Source organism: Oryzias melastigma, linkage group LG6 (assembly GCF_002922805.2).
Source record: "Oryzias melastigma strain HK-1 linkage group LG6, ASM292280v2, whole genome shotgun sequence".
NCBI lineage: Eukaryota > Metazoa > Chordata > Actinopteri > Beloniformes > Adrianichthyidae > Oryzias > Oryzias melastigma.
This window is the reverse complement of record NC_050517.1, coordinates 26,496,833-26,502,350: the sequence shown is the minus strand read 5'-3', so window position 1 is coordinate 26,502,350 and position 5,518 is coordinate 26,496,833.

Sequence of the window (5,518 nt, the reverse complement as noted above, 5' to 3'; positions counted from 1 at the left end):
TTCTATTTTGAACATTTGTGCCAACTTATAACCACCAGGGAGCAATGTGGCGTTCAGTCTCTTACCCAAGAACACTTTGACACACAGGCAGGCAAAGGCAAGATCCAAACCTGCAAAATTCTGATCAGAGTTCATGCGCTCTACCTCTGCACCACAGCCACTCCATCAAGTTATACAGCACATGATTACATCAAACATACAAGAGTGCCCAAATCCAGGCGGGGCTGTTGCCCAACTTGTTTTTCACACATTCCCAGCCCACTGCTTATTACCTGGATCAGGTGTGCTCCATTACTACAATGATAGAATTGTTTGACAAAGAAGCAGACAGTTGTCTTTGAGCCCTGACTTTAAACACTCCCAATCAAATCCCTTTGGATGGTATCAGACCGTGCCAAACTAAAAGAACAGAAAGGGACATTAAAACTGAGTAAAAAAGACTTTAAAAAAAAATAAAAAAAGAGTCCCAAACAGCAAAGCTGTGCAGAGAAATAGCTGGAGGTCTGTCAATGAGCTGTGAGAGGTTAATTGTGTGCACAGCCGTTACGCTTTAATAAATATACAGTCTGCCTTCCCCTAACATGTAAAATGTTTGCCTTGCTGGAAAACTCACAAATTAGTGAGGTTGCATGCGGTCAGCTGTGACTGTGCAGCCATAAAAGCGTTGCATTTGTTTGATTTTCTTCTGAAAGCATGAAAGGAAACAAACATTTCTACATTCACTGCGTCTAAACTTGAGCTTTCTTCTGGTTCCAGGCCTGTATTCACATCCTGTCCTCAGTTATTTGCTGATGATTGGGTTTTCAGTTCTTAAGTAGACTGATGTTAGCTGCGTTTGCTGGAAGTGCCTTTGCCAGGGAATCTGGAGCTGTTGCCAAAGGACATTTGACTCTTGGACCTTTGACAGAATGGCAATATTTTACATTAAGGTCTTCAGAAAGCAGATCTGTGTGCTGTGAAAAGAGAAGCTGCTTACCTCCAGAAATGGAAAACCTGCAATGTTTAGGACCTCTGAGACTGGCATTTATTTATTTATAGATTCTTGACAGAACTGATACCCTAACAGGACCCGTTTCAGGATCTCATTCGATTTCATATTTTGGCATCTTTGACTAAAAGACACTTGTTCTCTAAAGCTGTTGTCTCAAAATGTAATTACATAATTTCTCTAAATACTAATAGAGTTTATTTCTTTTATAATTTATTTTAAGCAAAGTTTCCTTTGTCCAAAGATATGAAAAACACCACAGCATTACACTCCCACCACCGTGCTTAAGAGTGGAACCCATTTTTCATCAGCTCAAAAGGAAAGATGCATCCAAAACAAATCCTTATCCATCATCATTACACCTAATTTCAACTTTTGTGCTGCTAATTGAGCTTGGTAATCGTGACTGATAAAGTTTATTGAACAGAGACCTTATACTTCAGCATTAATCACCAGAAGAGACATGCTTTAACTCATAAAGCCAATCACAGTTCCACAAATGTAACAGTTCAAAAATAATAATGATATTATATATAATAAATAATATTTTCAAAAAACAGTGATAATGATATCTTTAATAAAGTATGTTTTAATTTCTAATGACTGGAGAGCACAACATTAATTTGTAGAACACTGGAAGCTTCTGGAATGTTTGTTTGACCTTTTTAAAGTGAGAATGCTGATTGGTCAAATGCCATTTTTCCCATTGAAAGTTGAAGTCTTTTAACCATATTTTCAAGTTATAAAACTATGTACCTTGATTTAGGTATCTATGCTTTAAGAGTAATCAAGCCTGATTTAAAAATTGTGCAATTTTCGTTACCCACATATTTTTAATGTATTGTTCGGAACATCTAATGTGACCTCTGTAAGGATTGATTGTAGATCAAATGTGGTTGTTTTAGACGTCTTTTTAACATTACATTTAAACTTATTTTAATATTTGTTTATGCTGACACTATTTTGTGTCACAGTTCCCTTTTCCACCTAAAGGGGACGTACGAGACAGATTAAGGAGAGATTCTGATGTATAACACATAGATTTAAGCAAAACAGTAATATTTTTATTTCTGCATTATACCAACTTCTGATTAGTATTCTTTAAGTATTTGTACTAATATTTATGTTGAATTATTTTGTCAGGAACAGGCAGAAGACTGCAGGAGACTGGGCTTGGTGGCAGAATCTTAAGCATTTATAATAAACTGACAAGAAAAAAACCAAAGGAGCGTCAAAAGAATGACAATTAGATGACCTGACAAAGATAAACTGAAAACAAGGCGCTCATTATGCTGGTTGAGGACAATTAACGTAAAAAAAGCAGCTGTGAAAAGTTAACATGAACCTGGAGTGACTAAAAACTCAAAACAAAACATCTCTGAAAAACTGTACAATCATCACATCTATGGAGTTAGACTTCTGCTAAATATTTTAAACATTATTTGTTGTTTATAAATTGCATTAAAGAAAAAATCTCCATCCAAAATATACAGAGACTTTATTTGTTTATTTGGGACCCTATTAGCTTCCATAAAGTGGTCGCTAGTCTTCCTGGGGTCCATGAGCATAAAATGCACACATTTGACAAGTTTCACATAAACTTTAAAAGGATTTGACAAAATTTACAAGCCCATTAAACATATTTATATTTCAAGCTAAAAATGTTAAAATAAGGTCAAAGCAAATTCATGTTTGTATCAAACATACTAATAATACCTACATTTCATACAAACAAAATGTACAAATTGTTGCAGTTATTGTAAGTGGTCCGTGTATGTTAGCTTTAAAATCTTTTTTAAATGATATTTGTTATTAATAAGCCTTATCCTCCCAGAAAGTTGATTCCATGAAACACAAGATCTAAACAGAACTGTTCTTCTCATACAGTTGGACCTTGAAAAAGGAACTATCAAATCATCAGAGATAACCTGACGAGTTTGATATTGATGACAATACCCACTGTACAATAGTTTTGTTACTAAAAATTGCGGGGATTTTTTAAAGATGGCAACATGCATTACGCATAGAAGACTAAGTTGTAATTTGTCTTTTACTTTCAGCCAACCTAAAGTGATGTGCATTTCATCCACATTGGTCCAATGAGAGCAGCCAAGTGCCACCCTGGCTGCTCGATTTTGGGCAAGTTGTAATGTTTTTAAATGTCCCTGTATAGCACTGGACCAAATGACTGGGAAATACTCCAGATGTGACAGGACCAGAGACTGTACAACTGTCCTCATGACTGAAGGTGGACAGTATTGTGCACACCTTCCAGCCAAGGCAATACCTCTGCCCATCTTGGATACTATATGATTAATCTGATCTTTCCGTGAGAGATGATGATCCAACTTAATGCCCAAGGGCTTAGTTTTAGTCACTTGATCAACCAAACTATTGTCAATTTTCAAAGTCAGGTAGCAGGGTGCATTGAACAAATATTTTACACTGAAAACAATGCTTTTGTTTTGGATGTCTTAAGACCCAGTTTATTCAGCTTAACCCAATTGGGGATTGAAATAAGTTGATTCTGTAAGGTTGTATTGAGATCTTGGACTGTAGCAGATGCACTAAATAAAGTTGCATCGTCAGCATACATCAACACTTCTGCATTTCTCACCTCCTGGGACAGGTCATTTACAAACACTTAAAATAAAAGAGGACCCAAACAACTACTTTGTGGAATACCACATGATAAACATCTTGTTTCAGACAAGCTACCATTAAAAAGAACGTTCTGTGTTCTGCCATTAAGACAATTTCTTATCAGTGAAAGAGACAACTGTGATAATCCGTAACATTTGAGCTTTGCCAATGGAATATCATGGTCGATTACATCAAATGCAGCTGTGAGATCTAAAAGTACAGCACCCACAAGTTTTTTAATATCTATATGGGTTAGCCATTAATATGTGTATCTTCTCTTATGTTAGCACCAAATGCGATGTCAAATTCCCGTTGGACACCTGCCTCTTGATGCTCATCAGATCAAAGCTTGACCAAAAATATGTTCATAAACCTGATGCTCCAGGCGCATGTAGGAGGAGCTAAAGTTTGAAGACTCGACCTGAAATTACAACTAAATATTTGAAATTTGACCTTTTTTTTCAAAGACTTGAGACTTGATTTGGATTTGCTAAAAACATACGTGTGAAAAACTGATAATATCGTATTTTGCAAGTTTTCATGAGATATTTCAGAACTATGTAATTTAGTTTCAGCTAAACTTCTTTTAGGCAAAATTTCACATTTCTTATTAGATGGTTTCTTCACAATAATTAAGTTATAATGACTCGACATAAAAAAATAAAGTGTTAGATTAACTTTTAGTTTGACAAAGTTATGTCAATGGACAAAGTCCTGTATTTTACTTAAATGTTTTAGGCACAAAATGTTCCTTAATGCTTGTTTTACTGCAGATAGTGTTTTTCTTTTTCTCAAAGAACCACTCCAATGAAAATCATATTTTTGGTGTTTTTAATAAGTTCTTGTGGCATTTTTTTCATGATGGAGGACATATAAAAAATTGCTTAAAATTGTGTTTTTGAGTTTATCTTTACTTATATTGTTGTGAATCAGGAGCAGACAAAAAAAAGCTGTTTGATAAAGTGACTTAGAAGCCACAGTTGGCCTCAAGCTCCTTAGTCTGGTTCATTCTGATGCATCCACTTGAAGACGACTAGATCCATGTACATCTTTGCTTTCCTTGTCCCAGCTGGCACGGCTGGATAGCTAGATAGAATGTAAGGTTAGATTTTGAAGGGCTGTAAGTTAGCGAGGGAGAGTGTAGACAAAGGGATGATGGGAAGTGTGAGCAGGCATACACTGCCCTAACGGTCCTGCCTACAGAAGTCTAATGAAATGCTGCCGTTCTGCAGAAACTATATATCATGTTCTGCTTGTTTGACTGGTTTTCCTTTGTTTTCATTTAGTCTTTTAGGTTCTGGTCTTTTGGCTGACTCCACCCATTCACCAGTGGATATTTAGAGCAATCACAGCTGCACTTTACTAATCAGCCACACAACATTTAAGGAACTCTCCTCGTTTTGTCTTCCTGTTATGCTCTCATTGGCTTTAATTTGTTATTAAATCGTTTGGATCGGTTACATCATGATTTCCCTGCATCTGGGTTCCGTCCCACTTGCCAAACCGTGACACTTCCTAGAAAACGACCCAGATTTTAAAAAAAAAATGATCTAAAAACTGTATAATCATAATGAAAAAAAAACCAACTGGAAATGCTTTCACAAAAAATTAAAAGATGATTGGAACTTTATTTTAATTCATTAAAAACGTTATTTATTTTGCACATGAGGAGTGAATTTTGTAATTGCTCATTAAGATTTTGTCTAGCTGCCATGAATTTAAAATAATTTAAAATTAAATGTGTATTAAAAAACGGTAACTAACAACAATAACCACAATAAATATGACACATTTATATGTTTGTTTTAGACTGGAAAGACTAGTTTTGAAAAATGGGGAATGGCTCAACAGGGTTCCCTTTTTGATCCAAAACTGTATTCCAACCTC